We start from the raw sequence: 9,264 nt of genomic DNA on the forward strand, positions 1-9,264 counted from the left end.
TTTGACTGTGCAGAATCAAAAAACACAGCTTGAGCTTTTAAGTTCAGTACTTTTTTCCCTCCCTTGTCTGTAATTTCCTGTATGTCTGCATCCCTCAGTTACTGCAGTCTTATTCTAAGGGTGTAGCAAGGTTGTCATTGGTTCACGATGCCCCTGAGACAGAACCACATCAATGTGTATATTTTTAACTGCACGTGCTGTGGCAGGCCAAAGTATAACTTGCCTGCCTTAAATGTGTATTATTTTCAATGTAGTATACAGTGCAGATCAAAGCGTCAAACAAGGCTGGGAGATCTGCCCCGCCTTGGAGAGGAAAGAGTTGGCAACTGCAAGAGGGAATGATCTGGAACATCCATTGCACGCTCCGAACGTCTTGATTTTATATCGAGTCATCAAATACATGTCTCTCCTCCACTGTTGACATGCGTTGGATTTGCAGTACAGGGTCTGCTGTACCAGGATTTGTTAATAATGAATTTTGACTATTTCACTCTGAGTGCAGTGTAACAGTAGATTTGATTACCTACCAGAAGGAGGTGAACATGAGGGCACAGATCTACTGTTCTCCTCTGTTAAGATGCTTAACCTGTCTTGCTCAGGTGATCATATGGCTCTGTGTGAAGATTATGTAAATAAGCGTGGCGTAGTGCTATTACATGATTATTCAAGTCGGCTTAAGGCCTGATCAACTTGAGGACAATACCACAATAATCTCTGACTTCCCACATATTACTGTCTCATGAATTTATTCTGAGGTAATGAAAGTGACTGACTTTGCCCTGCACTATACAGTAATCTTTTGACCTTACGTATACCGTATGATTTCAAATGCTAATGTATTACAGTATTCTCATATTGTGACATGAAAAGGTCTGCTGTACTTATGTGTCACTGCCCAGCACTGTTTTAAATGCGTTTAAACAGGTTTACAAATGACAAGTTCATTTAAGGCAGTACATTGTACACTGGTTCTGTTAAGACTAAGAGGGCAGTCATAGGTCAGATCAGTTTTTTTCTAAACAGCTGACATAATTAGCGTAACTAGGCAACAGAGTTATTATTATTACACATCCACACCGGTCCCTTTCGTTTTGTGGGGCAGGGTTGAGCGGGTTACATCATAGACGTAACAGAGCTCCACCTGATAGCCTTATCAACTTTGAAACAGGACATGAAAGGTAGATTAATGTCATATAGTGTCCTCCCAAACCCTTACAAATGTAACTGATCCAGTGAATGGATGTTGTTAAACAGGGCTTAATGAGGCTACTTTTCCTCTGTCCGCTCAGAAGGAAACCACTGGGGTGTTAAAAGGTTCTCTCCCATTTGACCTGATATGCATGGTAGGCTGTAGGTGGCAGACCCCTCTGCCCCATCATGTTTGCACAACACCTGGTACATGGTGATATAATGGGAGGAGAGAGAAGATGGAAAGTTTGGTGAAATTTCCTGCCTGGGATCTGTTCCAACTCTGCAGGAAGCCTCTCTCACACACACACACGCGCACGCACACACACTCTCTCTCTCTCTCTCTCACCTTCTTTCCCTCTGTCTCCTTTTCTCTCCCACATATTCACATATTACAGCTATTTATATTAAAAAAATGTTACACATTCAACACATAATAGCTGTTTATTAGTTAATGATTGTCTAATGCGCAATACATTTATGCATTTGTATTTGTATGTAGGAACTGAACAACACATACTGGTAGATCACTGAGATACAGGGAGCAGTTGAAAATCATATTAAGTCATATTCACAGTAAACAAAACAGCATCACAACAACATCCAACATTCAAACATTTTCATTAACACTCAAACATTGAGAACATTAAAACTTATGCTTTATATCAACTATTTGCATTACTAGTTGCAGACTGTTCTGAGGTAAGGCTATAGGTACAATTATTAACTTTGGCAACTATAGTGGTATTATAGTGGTATCAGGAGAATGTAACACCAGGAGGCCAAAGGACAGGCTTATGATAGCTGTTCTGAGAACAGGCCATCTACATATAAATATCATGCTTGACATTAGTCACATCAAAGGCAACAGAGGCTTGAGTTACTTTTGTATAAAAGGAGTGATGAGGTCTATGGGAATGGGGAAGATGACAGTCGAGTTCTTCTCTGTGGCGATCTCTGCAAGCGTCTGCAGGTAACGCAGCTGTAGGGCTGCCGGGGACTCGGCCATCACAAACGCCGCCTCCTTCAGGGCACACGAGGCCTTCATCTCCCCCTCTGCTGATATGACCTGTGGTCAGCATACATACACACAACCCCGCACGCAAACTCTTTGTTATCTTACATAATGGTGCACAATCTAATGTAAATACACACACACCTTTCCAAACATGAGCACTGCATATAATGTAGAAGCAGGTTTACCCTAACTCCGCCTTATGCTGCAAACATGACCAAAGAATTAACCTGAATCATGATTTTAAACACAACATATGTGATCATTTTCTTTTTTTTTTGACCACTGAAGTCATTTTAAAAGGTTGCAAAATGAAAACCGAAATCCATTTTGGCTTCATGTTTTTCATATGTCCAATGTGAACTGAAAACTTGGCTAAAACCGACCCACTGACAGTGGATGACTGTGATTACTCAGCATTTGCTGTCTGTACAGAGAGCTGGTATATTGTGAAGAACAAGTGTGAGCCACTGTAAGAAACTGATTTGAAGGTCAATTAGTACTCAAAAAAAGCCTACAAGTGGCTCGCTAAATCACTGGTGCACATTCAAAATCAAGAGCTCTTGTGATATATATAACATGAACCCATTCTGCAGTGCGTCTACATCAGCAATACATTCGCTGCTCTTTACTGCTCTAGCTCTTTTACTTGCCATTCCCTCTCACACAGAGTAGGCAGCAAATCACTGCCTCTTTGCAGTTCGGCTGTATGACTGAAAAGCTGTGATTTTATGACAAATTCACTAGAGTGCATTGCATGGCATACTATTCAGACTGGGTAGAGTTAAGACCCTGAAATGAATGAATGGGAGATAGAGCAGATGGCACAGAGTGTGCCGGCAGCACACTGTGCGTAAACAGAAACAGGCATATTGTGTTTGTCAGTGGCATGGCTGGCTCGAGATTAAAGCCTGAGTGAACCACTTTGGACCTCTTGGTCCAGTTATGGGGACCTGGGTGGGTGTTTCCATTCATCTATCTCTCCTGCACACGAATGTGAGCACATGTCAGTGGGTTACGCCACGATATCCACCAATCAGAGAATTGTTTGTCTTTCAAGACAGACACAACACAAAGCTGCAAAGCTGATCAGACTTAACTTGGCAACTCCTTCAGGACAGACTGTTATCAGTGTTTGTGTACATGTGTGTGCGTGGAAATCGTTAAAGACATCCCCAGAGGTCTCGGAGGAAAACTCGCACCTTTGCCCGGGCTTCTCTGGTGGCCTCCGCCTCGGCAGCCATGGCTCTCTGCAGGCTGTGGGGCAGCTTAACATCCTTCAGCTCCACCCGCTCCACTTTTATGCCCCAGTTCTTAGATGCAGAATAGAGCACCTCCTGTTGGACAAATGAAAAATTTGCCTCACGATGGACGTTTCAAAAAGGTGAAAAAAAAAAAAAAAAGCAATATACGACCAAGTAGCATACGTTCTGCTATAGTTATGGTAAAAATCATAAAGTAACTGGTTAATTTTATTTTTAAGTTCCTGAATACATCTCTTTTTTTTATTATTATGGATAAGTTGACCAAAATGGTTCTATTAAAGGAGCTAAGGTTATTCTTAATTAAAAAAAAAAAAAAAAAGAAACACTTCACCCCCATGTGCTCTGCCATCTCCTCACGATCTCGTAAGATGTCGGACAGGTTCTTGATGCCCAGCATGTTCCTCAGTGTGGTCTGGGCAAGCATCTGTGTGGCAAGGTTTGCATCCTCCACTTTGGTGACACAGATAGTGGGGTTAAAGACTCGGTAGTATACCACAGCATCCACCATGATAGTCACTGAGTCCTTGGTCAGCACCTGCAGGAATCAACAGCAGAGAGCTGTGACATTTAATTTTTTATTAAAAAAAAAAACAAACAAAAAAAAAGGCGTTTCAAATTAGAGACGTTTCAGTCGATTCGCTGTTGTCAGAAATGGAAGAAGAATGCTTCTCACATTTCTTTCTCACTTTCTCTTGTTTTTTTGTAATAAACATGCTCTAAATGCACCTGTTTGACCCTATTAGGAGCTAAGCTCTCACCTACCACTAGAGAGCACCACATAGCTTCAGGCCACAGACAACCAGGGGAGAATCGGGGCATTAAGAGGGGGGTATGGACAGACAGAAAGACAGATAAATACAGAGAAAGAGAGAGAGAGAGGGAGAGAGAGAGAGAGAGATTGCAGGGTTTCATGGTGAACCTAAAATAATATACTTAACTCCTGGGGTGGTATGTTAAAGGACACTGTTCTTAGGTCGACCTTTCTAAAAGTATCCACGCATGGGATGATCCAAAACATTCCTAAACAAATGTGAAAGACATACCTATGCTGAAACAATTATTTAAAATTTTACTTAAGTTCAAGTATTGCCATTACAACATAGAATTACTTTTTTGTCAGGATGATAACGACTCACCGGGTCCCTTCGCGCCACCTAACAACCGTCCCAAACGGAAAATGACTGCCCTCTCATATTCCTGGACAATCTGTGAAAACACACACTTCTGTCAAAAATGTACTGTATGAAATAACTGCAAGCAGTCACATACAATCACATTCAATTAGTTATACTCCAAATATTTGATTAACATTGCCTTTTTACCTTAATGCAGCTCCAAAGAGTGAAAGGGAACGTAGCCAGAATGAGAAGAAAGGAGAGCGATACGAGGAGGAAGCCACAAAATCCAGAGCCGCTTGACTGGTCCTCATCTACAGTTAGAGCCAGAACGTTGCAACATGAAGAATCATATGAACTAGCCGATAATTTAACTCTTTGACTCGTAAGCTTTGTTAATAACTGACGGTCTTCTTTCTTTCATTCATTTCTTTCCGTGAAGGCAGAATTCAGACAGAGAGCAAATAGTTCAAAGAACCAATTGTGCTTTTCATCCCTGTGTACATTACTCTGGGTCTCTCCATCAAACTACGATGTGACACTATTGTCTAACTGAACGGTTTCCCATGTTTCAAACAATACATTTTGGACTTATTCGCTTACCATGTTCAGTTTACAAGGCTAGCTAATGAACAAAGCTAATATGGTTTTTAAGATTTTATGCTCAATTTGTATTAGTTCCAGTTTTGGAACAACTCTATATTGCTTCATCCAATAGTGTTCACCTCTGTTGATTATTGACAGCGCAGGTTTCCCTCCATTTAGAGTGGGATTCTACTTCCATTGAGGCTAAACACTGGATTACTTCACGTTGAAAATTTTTAATAACGATGTGCAGCGTTACTGGCACTTATTAAGAACTTTTTTTCTGTCACATCACTAACACCTACTAGCTACGTCACACTTTGCAGCAGAGCTATCGTGGACCAATTTTGTCAGTTTGAAAACTGCCATATATTTGACAGAGGATGCCTACAAGTTTAATTTCATAACATCAACGTTAATAACGGCTTATTAAGTGTTATAAAGCTGGCAAGCAAACATTAGGACACCTAATAAAGTTCGGTTATGTTAACCACTTGACCATATTAACACTGCCAAACTTGTCCATCAAACAGACGATGTAAATTTCAGAAAGATTTACTAAATCAGTGGGGAGATCTGGAGATGTACACACATATTAATATATTTAATAATCATGTCGATAATTTAATTATGTTAACGATAAATGCAATATTATAGTCCAGTACAGATGCAATCTACTAGCCGACAGCCCAAAAGCAGTTGTCCAAACTGATGGTTGCCTCAAGGTCGGATCGTTCGCATGCGAAGACTCCCAAATCACACTGCTGTGATCGTACGCTCCCAAGACCACTCAACGGTCATTGCACGTGTGATTATACACGTCAAAAGGTTTATTTAGATAGCTAGATACCTGTCTGAAGTTCCTCATCTGTGTCAATGTTAGTGACTGTTTCAGTCCCAACTTTATTGCGAGACATCTTTCTTCTGTCATACGTTGTTGTAGAGCCAAAAGCTGTGGCCCGTTGCCACCAACATGACTGCCTTTTCCGAACCAGATTTATATTTCTCGGACCGCCCCTTTTCTCACAAAGTGGAAAGGGGATTTTATACGTCACGTCACGTCACGTCAGCAAACACCATGATGAGTGTACCGCCCTAATAGTGGATCATGTCTTTACTTTTGTCATTTAGCATTTCTTAAACACATTTTAATATCACAAGATTTGTTATTTACAGAAAAATACTTACACGATATGTATATCTACAAAAGGACAGATTTCAAACAATACAGAGTTTAAACATTAAAATGCTTACAGTGTTTGCGGAACTGTAAACATGTTCTTTCTCAGTATTTTCCACATTTCGTGGAGAACTGATGTGCAGTTATGGAACACACCAAGTGAAGATCATGTTTGTTTCTTCATTACAGTAACTAAAAAGACTTGTCCTCATTATCCAGGCCTACCGTGCGTGTGAAAGAGTTGTGTGTGAAAAAAACACATTGCATACACCGCCCAAAATGGTCATTAGTGTGTAAGGTGTTAAGTGTTAATGAAAAATAAATGCTTTGAGGTGACCTCAGGGCTAGCTGTTCTCTTACCACCGCAAGCATTGCATGGAAAATGAAGTCATTAAATAAGTTAAGTCATTAAGTGTTCATACCTGGGCGGCATTTTAAACAGATGAGACTGCTATTCTTAAAATGTTAATTCATCATGTGTTCATTGACTCTGTACAACTTTTGAATGCTCAAGGTCACTTCTATGTTCACTGTTTAATAGAGCATAAGAATTCTTCTAGTTTTCTCTAAATACAAAAGCAAATGCATTCTCACTTGTCTAATCCTACCTAAAATGGTCATTTCCCATGTTTTCATGAGAGGCAATATTCATTTACAAGCATTAAGGGCCAGTATGCAAAATATCATTAATCGCCTGTAAACCCACGTATGACGTAAATCTCTCTTTTATCAAGGCTTAAACCTTTTATAAATACAGCCTACCTACCCTTAACTGATTATGGAAAAGGTGGTGGTTGTAGTAGGTTTTTTCTGTTGTCAGACTGTACAGATGGAAATGTGATATCTGTAAATCACATCTACAGCCACCCAGGTACATTATATTTCTTGTCATCTTCGGCTTCACAAAATAAAACAAATTAGATAAGAAAAGCAGAGCCGTTGTGTTCAACATATTGACATGTAGCTGTTAATCCATGCATTGTGAAAAAGCATTCAGTTCACCAGCGTGAGTGTAAGCAGATAAGGCTCCATTCAGCTATGTTATTTGCCCTGATATTAGGTAGATGAATGTACAGTGGAACAATATACTGTACAAACACACACTTGGTGGCGGATCGCCTGGTCGATAAAATTGTTTACATTTTTTTCTCAGATTACTGGGACACACTTAATGAAACTGGGATCCACTTGATCTTCATCTTCACCTTCTTAGTACAGCAGAAGTCTTCTCTTGCAAATGTATTAACGCTTTTTCATTGGTTTCACACCCTATTTCAAAACAGTTACCACAGATCTCATAGAAAGACCCAAAACTTTATTGGATTAACTGTGTGAAACAAAAGGAAAACATCTATTCACAGCTGATAGAAATGACTTGCATAATTATGAATCTCTAATGCACCTGCATGAAACTCCTTTGCACAACTCTTCCAACAGCAATCAGTCCTTATCCATCTATAAAAGATGGTACCTCTGTGTTGCTATTTGCAGCATGGATCAAACAGGCCAAAGTCATGTAAGGAGAGTAAGAGGCCATGGCAGAGGGGCCTGAGGAAGAGGAGCAGTACAATAGCTGTACCATATTGAATGTCCAAATTTGTCTAGTCGAGGTGCTTACTGTAAGTCTTACATGTCAATGACAGTTCAAGGGCATGGAAAGACTTGCACACAAGAATAAGATGAATGAAGAAAACTTTCTTAGAAAATGTCTCTTTCTTTGCAGTATTTCAACAGGGCATCTCAAAAAAGTGCAAAAAGTGCATGTGCAGAGTCCCTCAGGGTTTGCTATCTCCGGTAAAATCATCTTTGGAGAAGAGAATACAGTTCATGCTGTGATATGCGCACTTGCCTTTTTGGCACATACTATGACTAAGAAAAGCATCAACAAATGGCACAGGCATCCAGCACAACTTAAGGTTGAACCGGTTCATATTTATGGCTGTAATTTGTATTTTGTTGACCACTGTGAATGACTGACTGAAAAAATATATATATTAATTTGACCACAAGTTGTGTTGTTTGCTTTTGTTTCATGTTTTAATGTTTTGAGAGTATTAGAGCATTTTGCAAACAGAATTAGTCATTTTGGCCAGTCAGCTTTTGTTTCAGCCTGTGTGTTAACTGTTTTAAAAATGTGACGTCAGAGCGGACAAATGTGTTTAAGCAAACGAGAAAACTGTAATGACATTGAGGTCACTGAGACAGATCACAACGTCCACGAGCGGTCTTGACTGACTACTCTCAAAATTCAGTGTCATCAGTCTTTCCCTACCTTTAATGACTATTATTTCAACACACGCTTAGCAATAAACCCCAAACTGCGCATTTTAGCGCTGGTCCAGAGAGCGGATTTAGTGAAAACTCAAAAACAGAAAATAGAGGAGCCCTATGGCTTTGTTTTGCTAAGAGAATGAAACCATAGCGCTCTTCTATTAGGAGTTTTACTACTTACTCTGAGTTAACTAACTCCGAGTTTTCACTAAACCCGCTTTATGGAATATCCCCCTGAGTTTAAACGCGTTGCATTTGTAAACATGTGGTGTGCTTGTCCTTTTTTTCTGCAGCATTGTCAATTTTTCTCTTAGTCAGCTCAAGGCAACTGACTTACTTTGTTATTGTCCACGTGGGGGTCGTTTCATCAGTTTGACAACTAAACACGCCCACTAGCAAGGGCTCTCTAAGAGGATGTGTAAGCTTCTGCGCTGTTTAGTCCTGCAGAACATTTTATTTTGTCCATTTCATTTGAGAGACTATTGACCTCGGTACCACTCACGTGGGGAAAAAACGTTTGCATGCACGTAATATTTTGGAGCAACGTAATTTATATTCAAAAGGAGATATTTGCTTCAGCTGTATGCAGGATGCTCGAAGCATGAAGCGAGGAGCAGAGCCGTAGAGCTATTGTTCTGTCAAACC

This window comes from Chanos chanos, chromosome 3 (genome assembly GCF_902362185.1).
Source record: "Chanos chanos chromosome 3, fChaCha1.1, whole genome shotgun sequence".
NCBI classification, from domain to species: Eukaryota; Metazoa; Chordata; class Actinopteri; order Gonorynchiformes; family Chanidae; genus Chanos; species Chanos chanos.